General features: G+C 44.9%; 1 protein-coding gene across 1 annotated transcript in view; it reads left to right on the top strand.

Moving 5' to 3' along the window:
• LOC124788592 (serine/threonine-protein kinase 17A-like) overlaps positions 1-19,356 on the top strand; it is a 405,621-nt gene that overhangs the window by 343,171 nt on the left and 43,094 nt on the right. The window lies entirely within an intron of this gene.

The following is a 19,356-nucleotide window of genomic DNA, read 5'->3' as shown; positions in this document are numbered from 1 at the left end:
TTACTCGTCTTTCATGTGATAATTTTTTTCTTCAAAATTTCATGAGTAACTGCATAAATAGCATGGCGCTGTACATCTGAAAATGCAGTTCCTGACCAAAAAAAATGAAGCACTCGAAAGGAGAGGAGAAAACGGAGACGAAATTTCACGTGATGACAGAATACGTGATGTTATTGCAGTGATTACAGAATCAAGGCGCCTGGCATGAGCAAGTTGGGAGCATGAGCCCACTTATCAGAACGACGCTACAGTTCCTCTCGGCTGTATGCACGCACTGATTCAGTTGGGAAGGGTGTCGTAAAGCCGTTCTATCCTCTCATGAGGCATTATGACCCACACCATTTGTAACTAGACCTTGATACCCTGGATACTTGAACTGGGATGGAGTTGACGTCCGGTGTGGTCCCACACACGATCTGTCGGGAACCAGCTGGGATCATGCTGGCTACTGGAGTACACAAATATCACGTGGAAAGTTTATAGAGAAACATGTCATGCATGGATGACCATCGCATTGCTGAAACAGAACAGCAAGATGTCGCATGAGAGGCAACACACGAGGACACTGGATGCTCCTAACTTATCGTTCTGTCGTCAGAGTGTCCTCAGTCACTACCACCGTGACCTGAAGTCAATCGGAATTGCTTTCTGCACCATGACGCCAAGCGTAACACTGCTATGCCTCTCCAAAACATTGAAACAATCGGTCTTCTCCCCAGGTCACCGTTATACTCGTCGATGAACGTCATCAGAGGTAGTGTTGTACGCGTTCATCACCGAACATAATGCGACGCCATTTATCAGCGATCCGTGCCTCCCCGTTAGAACACCACCACAAACGCAGCTGTTTGTGTCATGGCATCAACGGCAGCCTGCCCGTGGGTCAGTAATTCACAAATCTGACTGCTGCTGGTCTGCGGTCAGTGGTGCACGACAATGTAGAATGTTGCAGAGGTGGGGTTACGATGTACCTGTTGCACAATACGGTGATCCTGCCTTTTGATAGACAGAAGTGGTCGACCGCAACAATGACGATGCATATTACGACAAGAAAAAGGAATAAAAGTGAGATAGTATTAATACTTTCATCCTTCTTTACTTCCTCTGCATTACTGCAGATGACGCGTCACTGAGCACATTTGTACTGTGCATTCAGTACACGTGAGGTGCCTAGTTGTTTCCACTGCCCTGTGTGGAATACATAAGTTCTTGTACACTTCACTAACCTGCTGTCTTCATGATGATGATGTCCCCAGCGCAGAAAACAGCACGCAGGTCGTGGATTATTTTTCTTGAGGCTGAAATTAACTTTGCAAGGAACTGCTGCTACGAATGTACTATAACTCATTTGGGATGCCACTCGCGTATTTATTGATATAGACACGAGAAACTATTCTTAATCACAACGTATTGAACATATCTTTCCACAGTCATTATATCTGGCTAAAATAACATGAACAGACAACATGTCTGTCTACTGGAACCGTCAGAACTGGAGAATAAAATTACATGAATCAAATACTACTATTACAGACAACATGTCTGTACCTAGCGACGGTCGGAACTGTAGTAAATAAAATTGCATGAAACAAATATTGCTATAACAGACAACATGTCTGTCTATTGGAACGGTCAGAACTGGAGAGCCGGACTGCCCGAGACACTTCGCGCGCCAAGCCAGCAAGGCGTGACCCGAACGCAGTAATATCGTCAGTCTTTTGTTTTAGTAATACTTTGATTTTAATAATTTTGAAATGACTGACCGAAAGCTGGCTGTTGAGAGATGTTTATTAAAAAAATGAAGTAATTTGGATGACGAGTTTAATTAATAATAGCAACTAAAGTTTAACGTTTTGGCGCCCTACCGCCGAACACAGCAGGCAATCAAAGAGCAGCAGCTTCATGCAGGCGGTCTTTCTCACGGGAATGGTACCGAATCTAACATCTGCCACCGTTACCTCATCCCGCATTGCGTCATCTCTATGCTTCTTGCATGTCCGCTGCCCTGGGAACAGCTTCCTGGAGCCTAATATGATGGCTGAATAAGCCGGAAATATTACAATATGTCTGTTCTCACGTTCCCATACCGTCCAACATCAGGCCACTGTCACATTAGAACGCTCTACACATCTCGACATTGCACGTTTCGACCAGCTGGTCAAATGAAGACCCATAATGAGTCCGCTTCGAACTACACTCCTGGAAATGGAAAAAAGAACACATTGACACCGGTGTGTCAGACCCACCATACTTGCTCCGGACACTGCGAGAGGGCTGTACAAGCAATGATCACACGCACGGCACAGCGGACACACCAGGAACCGCGGTGTTGGCCGTCGAATGGCGCTAGCTGCGCAGCATTTGTGCACCGCCGCCGTCAGTGTCAGCCAGTTTGCCGTGGCATACGGAGCTCCATCGCAGTCTTTAACACTGGTAGCATGCCGCGACAGCGTGGACGTGAACCGTATGTGCAGTTGACGGACTTTGAGCGAGGGCGTATAGTGGGCATGCGGGAGGCCGGGTGGACGTACCGCCGAATTGCTCAACACGTGGGGCGTGAGGTCTCCACAGTACATCGATGTTGTCGCCAGTGGTCGGCGGAAGGTGCACGTGCCCGTCGACCTGGGACCGGACCGCAGCGACGCACGGATGCACGCCAAGACCGTAGGATCCTACGCAGTGCCGTAGGGGAGCGCACCGCCACTTCCCAGCAAATTAGGGACACTGTTGCTCCTGGGGTATCGGCGAGGACCATTCGCAACCGTCTCCATGAAGCTGGGCTACGGTCCCGCACACCGTTAGGCCGTCTTCCGCTCACGCCCCAACATCGTGCAGCCCGCCTCCAGTGGTGTCGCGACAGGCGTGAATGGAGGGACGAATGGAGACGTGTCGTCTTCAGCGATGAGAGTCGCTTCTGCCTTGGTGCCAATGATGGTCGTACGCGTGTTTGGCGCCGTGCAGGTGAGCGCCACAATCAGGACTGCATACGACCGAGGCACACAGGGCCAACACCCGGCATCATGGTGTGGGGAGCGATCTCCTACACTGGCCGTACACCACTGGTGATCGTCGAGGGGACACTGAATAGTGCACGGTACATCCAAACCGTCATCGAACCCATCGTTCTACCATTCCTAGACCGACAAGGGAACTTGCTGTTCCAACAGGACAATGCACGTCCGCATGTATCCCGTGCCACCCAACGTGCTCTAGAAGGTGTAAGTCAACTACCCTGGCCAGCAAGATCTCCGGATCTGTCCCCCATTGAGCATGTTTGGGACTGGATGAAGCGTCGTCTCACGCGCTCTGCACGTCCAGCACGAACGCTGGTCCAACTGAAGCGCCGGGTGGAAATGGCATGGCAAGCCGTTCCACAGGACTACATCCAGCATCTCTACGATCGTCTTCATGGGAGAATAGCAGCCTGCATTGCTGCGAAATGTGGATATACACTGTACTAGTGCCGACATTGTGCATGCTCTGTTGCCTGTGTCTATGTGCCTGTGGTTCTGTTAGTGTGATCATGTGATGTATCTGACCCCAGGAATGTGTCAATAAAGTTTCCCCTTCCTGGGACAATGAATTCACGGTGTTCTTATTTCAATTTCCAGGAGTGTATGTCAGATGCTAATAACGCTGCCTCACACGAGTACGGTGCATTCCTTGTCTCTCACAACATTCAGGCAACATTTGCCGCTGTTAAGGTCCCTCAGGGATCCTAATAGGCCTGGTAACGACACGAAACATGAACAAAAAAATGTATTCTGGTCACCATTCAGTATCTCACAGGGAATCGCAATTCTACTCATTTACATGCCCGCCGATGGTGTGTACATTTACGTACTCACAAGGACATCCGACCATCTCTTCTAGGTGCGTCACCTTTTTTTTTTTTTTCGTCAGGCTGTATACGTGAAGTTTTTTTACAAAGTTTCTTCCTGTGTTAACCGTAAAAAATTTTGTATTCCAAGTCTGAATTAGCTAGTCAACATAATTTCGACATCAGTATTTCACCGAGCAATGCGGCGCAGTGGTTATCCCATCGGATTAGCACCCAGAGGACGACAGTTCAAATCCGCCATTCGACTCTCTTGATCTCGGTTTTCTGTGATTTACCTAAATCGCTCAAGGCAAATGCTGGAACGGTTTCTTTGAAAGGGCGCAACCGGTTTCTTTCCCCATCCTTCGTTAATCAAAGCTTCTGCTCCGTCTCTAATGATCTCGTCGTGTTCGGAATATTAAACACTAACCTTCCTTCCTTCCTTCCATCCTTGCTATCATCAGAACAAAACTGCCGCCCAGCGAGGTATAGGCTAGTGCTATCTCTGCATCTCAGCCTCCTTACCATTATATTGCTCTCCAGTTCTCTCCTTCCTCCCTCTCCTCCCTTTTCCCATCCTTCAACTCATTTTCTTTTATCCTTCCTCATTTTGTTTCTCCCATCAGAAACGCCGCGTAGAGGGCTAGGGCACGTGCCCCAGCTGCCATACCTCAATTACGCTACTGCTCTGCCACGAAACACTGTAAATATTCACACGATCCTTCTTTCTATGTGCTCAGTTACACTTGAACAGTATACAGGTATGGACTATACGTTTGTATTGTACCGCAATCTCTTTTGTAGACAAAGTGCAGTTACTAGTGCCTTCCCAATTAGTTGTTGGCTGCCATTTACTACACATAATCTGAATGCGTGTGTTCGTTCCATTTAAAATCTCTATCCATTGTTACCGCTAAATATTCGTAAAACATGACTGATTCCGGATCTCTCACTAACCATATACTGCGAGGTTACCACGTTCCGCTTTTCGTAAACTGTTCAACTTCGCATTGATCTACAATAAGAGTTAACTGCCAAACTTTTCTTCAGTAAGGTATTTTATCGAAGCAGAACTGGATAGTAACGCAATATATACCGGATATAATTTCTTCGTAGATAATTGCACGGTCTGCGAAAAGTCCCACGCAATAACGAATGGTTCAAATGGCTCTAATACTATGGGACATAACATCTGAGGTCGTCAGTCGCCTAGACTTAGAACCACTTAAACCTAACCAACCTAAGGTCATAACACACATCCATGCCCGAGGCAGGATTCGAACTTGCGACTGTAGCAGCCGCGTGGTTCCGGACTGAAGTGTCTAGAACCGCTCGGCCACGGCGGATACTTTTGATCACATAGTGTATCTTCTGTCATCCACTGTACAGTGACGTGCGGAATAAAGATAGAGAGAGACGACTGCACCCCGCAGATATCGACGCAGAAAAGGCCCCCGCGAATACGTGCGAAAGAGGATATTGCCCTCTTACGTGTCGTTATTCGCCTCAGCCCTAACCCTTCGGTCGTTAGAACCCTTACGCTGCTGGTTTCCCTCGAACACAACAAAAGAAAAGATAACAACAGGACCGTTCGGACAGTAAAACAATGGAACTAACGAAGCGATTACTCCAGTCGTCGGAGGCTCGCGACCAACGCGAACGTGCGTATTAAGAGGAAGTGACTCGTCTGGATGGAACGCAGCCGCAGCGAGGCACTAATTGGCGGCTAATGCATAATTACCGGAGAAGGGAGGAAGCCACAACGCTAATGAAGCAGGAAGCCCAACACGGTTGCTAACTCGGAGCCGTGTGGCGCCAGCAGCAGTGCGACCGGAGGTGGGGGAGGATCTGGAATCCGGCTGGAGAGGCAGTGAGCAGCTCAAGGAGACGTCGCCAATCAGCCGGCGATCGCTATCTCCAGAGAACGCCGCCGCCGCCGGCGTGTTCCCGTCGTCATGAGCCAGCGCACGGAAAAAGGACGACCGCAGGCGGCTCTGGTTAGCCTTCTGCCGGGACGGGACCGCGGCGCCGTGACGGACCCGTCAACTCCTACCCCTCCGCCGTTTCTTTCTCCTGCCGTCTCAAATACTTCTCGCTCAGACGTAAAGCGGCCGACGTCACTTGTGATCTGCGGATTTTTCAACGTGAACCAGCACTTGGACCCCTTCAGCCTCTCTCTCTCTCTCTCTCTTCTCTCTCTCTTTCTTTCTTTCTTTCTCTCTTACCCCCCCCCCCCCCCCCCCCACACACACACACACACACTGTCGCTTCCAAAAAGAACATTCAAAATAATTGTTGGGAAAACATAGACAAAGCAAATTAAATTTACAATGGTTTTCCTCAATGGCCCCTCTTAACTCCTCTGCTCTTTAGCATGGATGTCCCTGGTATGCCTGTAACAACATCTCTAAAATTAGGATACGCTCAGGGTTGGGCACTACTTACACAACATAAGGAAATTTTAAAAAAAGGAGGGCTTTTTAACAAGTGATTTGATTGTAAAGGGTAATAGTTTCCAGGCTCGCCCGGGTGGCCGTGCGGTCAAACGGGGGCCAAACCGCACAATAATCCTGGGTTTCGGTATGGGGTGGCGGATGGGTGAAGTGCACTGCGGTAGTCGCCGTGGGGTTGTGAACCATTGCAGCTGCGGCGGGGACGGAGCCTCTCCGTCGTTTCTAGGTCCCCGGTTGCAATACAATACAATACAATACAATACAACAGTTTCCAGAAATGGAGGCTGCAGCTCAGTTCAAATACCACGGAGGTTTCATTCTTTCATCTGAGCAATATACTTGCATACATGGAGCTTAGAATTCCTTTCAAGAATGCCACCTTAATTCACAATAAAACTCTGAGGTATCTAGGAGTTACTTTAAACAGAACGTTAAGCTATAAGTAACACCTGACAAAGACGGCTCCAAAGAGTACAACGAATAACACATAGAGAAGCTGTGTGGCAAAACATGAGGCTCTTCGGCATCTATGTTACGAATAATACACAACTGGCTATTAAAATTGCTACACCACGAAGATGACGTGCTACAGACGCGACATTTAACCAACAGGAAGAAGATGCTGTGATATGCAAATGATTAGCTTCTCATAGCATTCACACAAAATTGGCGCCGGTGGCGACACATACAACGTGATGACATGGGGAAAGATTCCAACCGATTTCTCATACACAAAAGGCAGTTGACCAGCGTTGCCAGGTGAAACGTTGTTATGATACCTCTTGTAAGGAGGACAAATGCGTACCATCACTTTTCCGACTTTGATAAAGGTCGGGTTGTAGCCTACCGCGATTGCGGTTTATCGTATATCGACACTGCTGCTCGCGTTGGTCGAGATCCAATGACTGTTAGCAGAATATGGAATCGGTGGGTTCAGGAGGGCAATACGGAACGCCGTGCTGGATCCCAACGGCCTCGTATCACTAGCAGTCGAGATGACAGGCATCTTATCCGCATGGCTGTAACGGATCGTGCAGCCACGTCTCGGTCCCTGAGTCAACAGATGGGGACGTTTGCAAGACAACAACCATCTGCACGAACAGTTCGACGACGATTGCAGCAGCATGGACCATCACCTCGGAGACCATGGCTGCGGTTACACTTGACGCTGCATCACAGAGAGGGGCGCCTGCAATGGTGTACTCAACGACGAACCTGGGTGCACGAATGGCGAAACGTCATTTTTTCGGATGAATCCAGGTTCTGTTTACAGCATCATGATGGTCGCGTACGTGTTTGGCGACATCACGGTGAACGCACATTGGAAGCGTGTATTCGTCATCGGCATACTGGCGTATCACCCGTCGTGATGGTATGGGGTGCCATTGGTTACACGTCTCGGTCACCTCTTGTTCGCATTGACGGCACTTTGAACAGTGGACGTTACATTTCAGATGTGTTACTACCCGTGGCTCTACCCTTCATTCGATCCCTGCGAAACCCTACATTTCAGCAGGATAATGCTCGACCGCGTGTTGCAGGTCCTGTACGGGCCTTTCTGGATACAGAAAATGTTCGACTGCTGCTCTGGCCAGCACATTCTCCAGATCTCTCACCAATTGAAAACGCCTGGTCAATGGTGGCCAAGCAACTGGTTCGTCACAATACGGCAGTCACTACTCTTGATGAATTGCGGTATCGTGTTGAAGCTGCATGGGCAATTGTACCTGTACACGCCATCCAAGTTCTATTTGACTCAATGCCCAGGCGTATCAAGGCCTTTATTACGGCCAGAGGTCGTTGTTCTGGGTACTGATTTCTCAGGATCTATGCACCCAAATTGTGTGAAAATGTAATCACATGTCAGTTCTAGTATAATATATTTGTGCAATGAATACCCGTTTATCATCTGCATTTCTTCTTGGTGTAGCAATTTTAATGACCAGTAGTGTAGCTATAGTTCTAGTTTATTCAGTAGCACATTACTACTGCACCATCCGTCTCAAAAGCCTCCAGCCTAAGAAAATAATCGGACTCAATCACACAAAACGAATGAATTCGCGCCCGGTTAAAACTACTCCCAACTTCTGGCTACCAGTCCTAAGTCATAAACCACCACAAGAGCGAAGACAACAAGCACTTCTTACAGACCATTTAAAAAAATTCAGAGCGATCAACATCTACCTTTTCGAAACCTCCTGGCAAGTTGAAACTGTGTGCCTGACCGAGACTCGAACCCGGAACCTTTGCCTTTCGAAGGCAAGTGCTCTACCGACCGAATTCGAGTCTTGGTCCGGCACACAGTTTTAATCTGTCCACACTCCGCTGCACAGCGAGAATGTGCGATTACACAAATATTAAACGACTGCGCCCTAGAAAGCCATCGAGTGCGGAAGATATTGCAATTGATGCTTGAAAATAGGTCGCTTACAAAATATTGTTCCACCCATTCTTAAGTATTGTTCGTCTGTCTTGTTGACTTACCTTGTTGAAAAGCAGAGGAGATAAGAGATTCGAGGAAGGACTGCACCATTCGTTACCGATTTGCTTAACCAGTGCGCAAATGCCACAGAAATGTCAAACAAACTGCATCGTGGATCTTAGAGATCTACAATTTTATTCATGGCTGTCAGTCTGCAGCTGTGAAGCACGTTTTAAGAACAGAAATAATCAGTTGTTAGCTGCACAGATTTTTATTAAATTAACTTCTTGGCTAGTTCCTCAGAAGAGCATACAATTAAGCTTACATCGGGAAGTATTCCTCAAGCAAACAGTGGACGATAGAGTCCTACAAAAATGGATGTAGAATAAAGATTTAGGGATTACGAGGGTTGTATCACACTTAACAGCAGATTAATAATGATAAGAGTACAGTAATAAGCACGTTATAAAAATACCTTCGTTAAAATTTTTACATAGCACTTGCAAGCGGTTAAAAAGTAACGTAAAAAATGTAAAGATATGGTGACGAAAAAAACTTCGCGTCATAAGTAAAATATTAAAAACTACGAGACATATGATGATGATGATTAGCACCAGCAGACAGTTTGGCTATAAAAGGTTTCACGTACATAAGAAGCAATGAGCGTTAGTGTGCCTAAAAGCTCACGAAGACTAAGTACAATGAGGGCTTTCGTGTCTATAACAAAAGTCAAACAAATTTGACATCAATCTTAAAGAAATGGAACACCATTAAGATCTTATGTCACATGCTAATGAAGCGTATAAATTTTTTTAGAAAAATTACGTAGCTTGTAAAAAGGGGTGAAGAATTGGTACAATGATCACGTTTATTTAATAATCAGCTGATTGTGGCGCCGTGGGACGATAGAGAAGCGGCGCTACATTGAACTTTCCATCATGACGTAGAGACCGGCGGCTGGATACGAGATTCCAGGGACGCAAGTAATTTTAAATTATCTTGTTCAGAGTGTGACAACTGCTGCAAGAAATAAAAACATGGGCATTTGAGACCATCTTGAATGCGAATTCTGAAAACAGCTACACGTAAAATCAACATTTATGCTTACTGTCATGACACCATGATCTTCAGTTTCCTTTCAGATTGTCGATAACGAGGCAGTGCTCAATTTCTAAAATCTTAGGTGCCAGATTGCACCTCTTCGATCATACAACCCCCCACAGCATGCCACAGCCATAAAAACCACAAGTTTCGATTTTTGAAAACTTGTGATAAAATTTAAAATGATACAAAATACTGTTCTGTAATTCAGCTTTTTAAAACATAATTTCTTGCGAACAATACAAAAACCACAAGATTTAACAAAAACAACAGGTGCTCCCAAGCGTTCCGTTAGCAGTGTTACTTTTCTCCCTACTTTTGCTCGACACATATCGGCCAAAGTCGGTAGTCTTCGTTGATATGACGTCATTTTATCAACTACTGCTAGCCGCAATGCTCAAACACTTTCGTTGTAGCTGGTCGGTAAACGTGTGTCCGGCACTTAGCGATTAATGACAATGACGATATTCCTGGCCCAATGGGGATCACGTCCAATTCCTACTTCCCGAAGAGTTAAGAAAAACAGAATGCGATGTAACATGAGACACTGAGTTAGATGTTTCGTAAATGTAAAAATGTCATTTGTCTTCTACTCATTGAGTTATATTACAACTGGATCGATTTAAGGTTATATTCATTACTACAAATACGCAACACATTTGAACCGGAACGTTCATTTAATACGTCTCAGCGGTAAATTAGTTACGTTTCGATTTAACACACGTGCACTAGTTTCAATCGCCAGTGTCGACTTGTTCTTGTAAGTTAAAAATAAATTTCCTGAGAGGTACGGGAACACCGTTCCGCCGCGTCCCTCATAAATTAAGTCATGCGACGAGGTATTTAGCGTTTGCTAAACAGCAGAAATGTCATTTCTCAATATACCGCATAGTTCTTTCATACACATCCTCCACCTCACTCCCTAATCTTTCGTGATTTACCTTTTTCATGTCTTTGCAGAAATTCGTTCGGGCTGAACTGAATTTCTCTCGATCTCGGCAGAAACTGTAGTTTATTGCGCAATGTTACCCTTACACGTTTCTGTACAATGAGGTGACAAAGCACATGAGGTACCTCCTAATACCGCGGCGGATCTCGTTTGGCCTGGTGTAGTGCAGCAGCCCGAAGTGGCATCGACTCAACAAGAAGGTAGCTGTCCCCTGCAGAAATACTGACCCATACAGCGACTATAGCCGTCCACAAGTACGAACGTGTTGCTGATGTAGGATTTTCTGCACGAAATGTGCGCGAATCGTCCAGAATGTTATTCAAACCAATCGCGAACAACTGCGGTCCGGTGACACGACATCGTTGTTTGGGAATACGAATTCCATGAATGGCGCCGGCCGAAGTGGCCGTGCGGTTAAATGCGCTGCAGTCTGGAACCGCAAGACCGCTACGGTCGCAGGTTCGAATCCTGCCTCGGGCATGGATGTTTGTGATGTCCTTAGGTTAGTTAGGTTTAACTAGTTCTAAGTTCTAGGGGACTAATGACCTCAGCAGTTGAGTCCCATAGTGCTCAGAGCCATTTGAACCATTTCCATGAATGGCTGCAAATGGTCTATGAGTAGCCGAACATAACCGTTTCTAGTCGATCAGTTCAGTTGAACCAAAGGACCCAGTCCATTCCGTGTAAACACAGCCCTCACCATTATGGATCCACCACCAATTTGTACAGTGACCTGTCGACAGCTATTACCAGCCGGCCGACGTGGCCGAGCGGTTCTAGGCACTTCAGTCTCGAACCACGCGGCTGCTACGGTCGCAGGTTCGAATCCTGCCTCGGGCAGCGATGTGAGTGATGTCCTTAGGTTAGTTAGGTTTACATATTTCTATTAGAGCCATTCGAATAGCTCTTACCAAATGAAATAGGATCACATCTGACCAGGCCAAAGATTTCCAGTCGTCTACGGTCCACCCAAAACGGCCAAGAGCCCAGGAGAGGCACTGCAGATGATGTCGTACTGTTAACAAATGAAGTCGCTGCCATAGCCTATTAACGCCAAATTTCGCTGCACTTTTCTAACGGATACATCCGTTGTACATTCCACATTGGTTTCTGCGGTTATTTCAGGCAGTGCTGCTTGTCTGTTAGCACTGACAACCCTACGCAAACGCCGCTGCTCTCGGTCGTTAAGGGGAGATTTACTGACTTTGGCTCGAAAAAAGCATGTTCTTTTAGAATTTTTTTCTCGGGATTTGTTATAGATATCAATGTCAAATTTGGTCAAAATGTTTATTGATACTTCCTCTACAAATTGGCATGTCGAAGAGGAAAGGCGGAAGTGCCGTCGGAACGAAACAAAATTTCGATGTAGACCTCCACGCGCGGTATGTCAAAGCTCAGCCGGCTTGTCTGAAATCAAAATTGAGTTGACGTTAGCGAAGTATATAATATTCTTTAGGAGTTGTACCTCGCTTATATTATTTGGACCATAGGAAACAAAATGGCGGCCATTTGAAAAAATAGGGTTTTTTTCATCGATTTTTCGAGTTCATCGGCCATGTAAAACTATTTATAGTTAATGGATTGGACTAAAAGTGGTACAACTCCTAGACGATTTAGTTAGCTTCGTCGGAAAAAAAGAATCACGCCAAACGGTTCAGTTGATTTGAAGTTAGCATACCGCGCGATAAAAAAAATAAAAAAAAGTCATTTCGGGAAAAACGCATTAGCAGTTTTGACTACATATAAACGCAATATTATGCAACTTACGTTCAATCTGATATTCCGGATCCATAAACTAGTCCTTCCACTTCCTCGTAGAGGGCGTTCTGCTTGATCTGGGCCATCCTGCGCTGCTCCAGAGCCGCTCATACGGCCGGTGCCAAGCGGTTTTCGGCCGCTTGAATCCGGTGGTCGTCCGAATGCTTGGCGAACTGCGTCGAATAGTGTCCCAGGGTGACGTCTATCGTTTTCATGGTCTTCAGAATTGCTGAAAACCCTTCGTTGAAGCTGCTCACTGCCAGAAAATTCGCAATCTCCACGGCCTTCGCACCAGAATGCAAATGCTTGGGGGCTAACTACCAAACACACGCGTTCAAACTTTCATTTGAATTTTGTGTGTTTCCTCCCAAGCACCGGTACAATAATTCGTCTTCCGAAAGAAAAAAACTGGTGCGTGAAAAAGACCGATTTCAGGCAGGTGCGTTTTTTTGTTCAATCGCGAATAACAAACATATCTGTTCCGTATTCGCAAAAACCGTTTCAGGGAAGGATTCTAAACACTTTTATGGATCCGAAACTTCAATTTAAAAAAAAAATCGATTTTTTGGACCAAAAGATAGTAAACCTCGCCTTAAGTGAAAGCCGTCCTCCTCTGCGCCATCCGAGGTGACAGGCTATGCCTGAAATTTTGTGCTCTCGGCCCACTCCTGACACTGTGGATCTCGGACTACCGAATTACCTATCGATTTCCGAAATATAATGTCCCTTGCTCTTTCTCCAGCTACCATTTCGCGTTCAAAGCCTGTTAATTCCCGTCTTGCGGCCGTAATCGCGTCGGAAACCTTTTCGCATGAATCACCTGAGTAGAAATTACAGCTCCGTCAAAGCACTGTCCTTTTATATATTGTGTACGCGATAGCATCGCCATCTTTGTATGAGCATATCGTTGTACCATGACTTTAGTCACATCAGTGTATTGCGCAGTGTACTGAGGGAGAATCAATATTTCTAAAGCTCTGCAGCCTCCTTCAATACACCGCGCAAGAAGTCAATATCGCGCTCAGACGGTCAATATTGTTGCACAATACTCGGTATTTTGAGTTTGTGAGGGGCTTCATTATTCCGTTTCAGTGCCGACAGGCGTTCTTCTCGGGTACCATATGCGAGTGATGGGAAAAGTACCCTCAGATTTAGAACTGCACCTCCCCTACAGAGAGAAAAATTTTTCACCGCTGTCACAATAGAACGTGAGTCGTCTTGGTTTACAACGCAAATATTACGCGTGGAAGGAGGCGGGAACAGTGTCACAGCACGGATAATAAATACGTAGCGGACCGCACGTGGGCCGCAAAGTTGGCCCGTAAACAAGCGAGCGGTGGCATCTGCCGAGCGAAACCTGGCGGACGCGGAGGCGGCGTCGCAGTGGGAGAGAAGACAGGACGCCGTCTGGGAGCCGAGCCGAGCTAAGCGCGCACCACCTGCTGCGTCACGCGAAGAGCAGCCCGCCGTTCACACACACACACACAAGATTGGGGAGGGGGGGGGGGGGGTTGGGTTCCTACCGCTGGCTCTTCTTTCACAACACTCGGCCTGTGGCGCTTTGCCATTCAGTGGAGCGTGTTGTAAATTGTGTGCCAAATTTAGCGTAGCACTCACAAAATTATTTGCTCTTACTGTCAAACAGACAGTGCATCGTACCCTAAACGTTTTATTACGTGTATGCCCAAAAAAGGAATGGCCGAAAACCGGTGGAAACATAAAACACAGCCAGGTTCAAGAAAATATATTACGCAGTTGCGTAAATGTTTGTCTGGTTATACTGGTTTCGACTGTACAGTCATTTTAAACGGGTCTAAGGATGAATCTTAGCCTAAAGCTGCGCTTATGTTTGTCGGGATGTTGATTGGAATACTCTCTTTCATATTCTTAAGATGGCAGGGGTAAAATACAGGGAGCGAAAGGCTATTTACAATTTGACAGTTTATACAGAAACCAGATGGCAGTTATGACTCGAGGGGCATGAAAGGGAAGCAGTGGTCGGGAAGGGAGTGAGACAAGGTTGTAGCTTAATCCCTATGTTATTCAATCTGTATATTGATCAAGCAGTAAAGGAAACAAAAGAAAAATTCGGAGTAGGAATTAAAATCCATGGAAAAGAAATAAAAACTTTGGGGTTCGCCGATGACATTGTAATTCTCTCAGAGACAGCAAAGGACCTGGAAGAGCAGCTGAACGGAATGGACAGTATCTTGAAAGGAGGATATTAGATGAACATCAACAAAAGCAAAACGAGGATAATGGAATGTAGTCTAATTAAATAGGGTGATGCTGCGAGAATTAGATTAGGAAATTAGACACTTGAAGTAATAAATGAATTTTACTATTTGGGGAGCAAAATAACTCACGATGGTCGAAGTAGAGAGGATATAAAATGTAGACTGGCAATGGCAAGGAAAGCGTTTCTGAAGAAGAGAAATTTGTTGACATCGAGTATAGATTTAAGTGTCAGGAAGTCGTTTCTGAAAGTATTTGTATGGAGTGTAGCCATGTATGGAAGTGAAACGTGGATGATAAATAGTTTAGACAAGAAGAGAATAAAAGCTTTCGAAATGTGGTGCTACAGAAGAATGCTGAAGATTAGATGGGTAGATCACATAACTAATGAGGACGTATTAAATAGAAATGGAGAGAAGAGAAAATTGTGTCACAACTTGACGCAAAGAAGGGATCGGTTGGTAGGACATATTCTGAGGCAGCAAGAGATCACCAATTTAGTATTGGAGGGCAGCGTGGAGGGTAAAAATCGTAGAGGGAGACCAAGAGATGAATATACTAAACAGATTCAGGAGGATGTAGATTGCAGTAGGTACTGGCGGATGAAGAAGTTTGTTCAAAAATGTTCAGATGTGTGTGAAATCTTATGGGGCTTATGTGCTAAGGTCATCAGTCCCTAAGCTTACACACTACTTAACCTAAATCATCCGAAAGACAAACACACACACCCATGCCCGAGGGAGGACTCGAACCTCCGCCGTGACCAGCCGCACAGTCCATGACTGCAGAAGCAGCTTGCACAGGATAGAGTAGCATGGAGAGCTGCATCAAACCAGTCTCTCGACTGAAGACCACAACATGTTTGTCGGGCATCATCATACGTGAGACGGTCCTACCAGTAAACTGCACCACTTCTGCTTCTTTACTCCGCAAGCAGTTCACGGTGAGATACGGTTTCACAACCAATTGTCGATTATTGAAGCAAAGTCGATTGCAACACCTAGCAACAGACTCTTTGACCCCATTCTAAATTTGTGATAAGCAAATTTTGTCTTTTATATACAAGAAAAGTTTATAATAACACTACAATATTGCTTGCTGATTCCATAAATACCACACAACAGTTCTGAAATTGTATTTTGGGACCGCTGTAAGAAATTCATATTTTGAAAGTTGAAACCCGCTACATTCATCACCCCATACATTGCTACCATGAATTGAGGACCTATAACAACTAAAGGATATTAAGTTCCATGGGGGAGCTCCTCATTTGGATAATTCCAAAACTGTGTCAAGTATTAACGAAAGAAATTGTGATGCCATATTGAAATTGAATTAAACGATTATTTCCAAATGTGTCCATCATTAAACTAGCGCTAGAGATCAAAAGAGCATTTTTACACATGCTGTAACCCAAACGCATCAGGTGAATTAATAGAAATAAAATATTAAATGTAATAATAAATTCTCCATAACTTTGGAAACTTTAAGCACTAGCAAAATCTAAAATCAGTTTTGGAATTAGCACAAATATTTCTTTCAGTTGTGAAATTTTATGCATCGTTTCACCGTCGTTTCAACAGTCATAAAAATTACGTCTATTTTGCTTAGATGGTATATTAGGTTGTGGGAAGGTAGTCGACTCAGATATGGTTGCTACCGTTATTAATACACGTTACGACTAATTTGATATATAAAGGAAAAACTCATTTCATTTGAAACTAATATTAATTAAATGGCGCTAGCCATCAGGCAGATTAATTCCGCTGTAAAGTACTAATTTATACTTTGTTTTTGTGACCTCATGTCCGTTATAGATTTTTGAGGAATCAATAGCCTGTTCAAAGGGTAGTAATGTTGTGGGTAGGTGGTGTACGCCGATATTACTTATATTTATATGAGTGCCTTCCGAAAGAATTTTGTCAACAGTGGGAAAATATGGTCATTGGCTATTGTTGCTATGAATTTGTATTCTGAACTGGGTTAACGTGATAAATATTGTGACATAGAGACATGTTTTGACCTATTACTCAGTACCTGGAACACAGTGCATAGCACAACTGAACACTGGAACCAAATTCCTGGAATGAGCTGCAGCCAGTTTAATTAATCATTGTTATTAGTGAAATCCATATGTTGGATTTGTGGCTTCAGTTGAAAGGGGGCTCAAAATTTAATTTCTTTAACTGATTTCAAGCCTAGGCAATATCACAATTGTGTGCGGTGGAGGGTATTTGCGTTACCACTATCATCTCTTCCCTCCCCTGTACCATTCGTGAATGTCTCGTGGGACAAATGAGTGTATTAATTGTTCACTCTAAGAAGACTGTCGGTGTGGTGGTAATATAATTCCTTCGGTACCGACAGCTGCCTCTGTACAGTCAACTAGCACTGTATTCGTACGACTGGAAAAAGTGAACATCGGCCTTAAGTCATACGCTGTCTTTCGACTTCTGTGGTTACGGCTTCTCCCTTTAGCCGAAGAACAGAGTTTTCTTACAGCGAATACGTAATAGTTAAGTGCCCTCATGAGCTCTAACGACTCAAATTTTCTCCTCCCGGTAATTTCAAGAAGCGCATGTTTGTGTCTTCTTGGAAGGCTCGCTCTCGAAGTTTTAACAGTAAACGTCTGAGTGGTGCATAACACCTCTCTTGTAACGTCTGTCACTGACCTCCGTTGTACATCTCCATAAAGCTCTCGCGTTTACGAAACGTATGTGTGATGAAACTTGCTGTTCTTCGATGGATCTTCTCTAACCCTTCTTTTATACCAACCTGGTAAAGGTACCAAACTGGTGAGCAATAGTCAAGAACAGGTCGAACGATTGGTTTCAGAGCCATTTCTTTCACAGATGAATTTTGTTTCCCCAAGCTTCTTCTAGGAAATGTCAGCTCTGCTTCACCTATTTTTACGTGGTCGTTCCACTTCACGACGCCCCAGATTGTTTGCAATGATTTATCATCTATAGTGTACAGTGGGCAAACGCTATATTTGTTAACAATGAGAGTCAACTGCCATCTCCTGCACCAGTCTTCGATCCTTCACACGTCTTCCCGTATTTCGATACATTCTATGGCATTGCACCGTTTCTACAGATAATAACACTGTCCACGAATAGCATCACGGAGTTCCGACGTTAGCTACCAGATAGTGAATACATATTGTAAAAAGTAATGGCCGTGTAACGTTCCCTTGGGATACTATCAAAAATACATTTGACGATTTCATACCGTTTTGCAGTAAAACGTAGTACATACGTCGTGGATCAACACACTTTGTCCAACTTTTTCCCTGAATTAATTCGTAAAATGCGACTCCGGAAGATCTCAAAACCGAGCCAGGTGGCGCAGTGATTAGCACACTGGACTCGCATTTGGGAGGACGACGGTTCAAACCCGCGTCCGGCCATCCTTATATAGGTTTCCCGTGATTTCACTAAATAGCTTCAAGTAAATACAAGAATGGTTCCGTTGAAAAAGGCGCGGCCGACTTCCTTCCTCATCCTTCCCTAAGCCGGTGGGACCGATGACCTCGCTGTTTGGTCCCCTCGTCCCCTCCCCCGAATCAATCAACCAACCAACAAACCAAGGTCTCAGAATACCAATATACAGCTTCAATAACATCTTCATTGGACTCAAAAGATCTACCAGCCACAAACAGCGTTGTTGTTGTTGTGGTCTTCAGTCCAAAGACTGGTTTGATGCAGCTCCCCATGCTACTCTATCCTGTGCAAGCCTCTTCATCTCCGAATAACTGCTGCAACCTAAATCCTCCTGAATCTGCTTAGTGTATTCATCTCTTAGTCTCCTTATACAATTTTTACCCTCCACGCTTCCCTCCAATACCAAACTGGTGATCCCCTGACGCCTCAGAATGTGTCGTACCAACCGATCCCTTCTTCTAGTCAAGTTGTGTCACAAATTCCTTTTCTTCCCACTTATATTCAGTACCTCCTCATTAGTCACGTGATCTATCCATCCAACTTTCAGCATTCTTCTGTAGCACCACGTTTTGAAAGCTTCTATTCTCTTCTTGTCTACACCGTTTATCGTACATGTTTCACTTCCATACATGGCTACACTCCATACAAATACTTTCAGAAAAGACTTCCTCACACTTAAATCTATACTCGATGTTAAAAAAATTTCTGTTCTTCACAAACGCTTTCCTTCCCATAGCCAGTCTACATTTTATATCCTCTCTACTTCGACCACCATCAGTTATTTTGCTCCCCAAATAGCAAAACTCATTTACTACTTCAAGTGTCTCATTTCGTTATCTAATTCCCTCAGAATCACCTGATTTAATTCTACTACATTCCATTACCCTCATTTATCTTTTGTTGATGTTCATCTTGTATCATCCTTTCAAGACAAACACTGTAGAAGTCAAAATTTGTCAAACCAGGTAAATGAGTTCGATGCTCAATCGATTCGTACCTCAAATTCTTCAGCTTTTACACTACAGAAAGCTGCGAGTGGGTGCAGTGTTACGGTGATTGATACACGACGTGCAAATTAAATAGAACTCAAAATATTTCATGCCTCTTAAGCTGGGCAACCCAACTTACATCATCTACCCCAGGTGCGCATAATGTACGTCGAGTTGCCTATCTTA

Source organism: Schistocerca piceifrons, chromosome 3 (assembly GCF_021461385.2).
Source record: "Schistocerca piceifrons isolate TAMUIC-IGC-003096 chromosome 3, iqSchPice1.1, whole genome shotgun sequence".
Lineage (NCBI taxonomy): Eukaryota > Metazoa > Arthropoda > Insecta > Orthoptera > Acrididae > Schistocerca > Schistocerca piceifrons.
The sequence above is the reverse complement of the archived record's forward strand: the minus strand, read 5'-3'. Positions and strand labels throughout refer to the sequence as shown.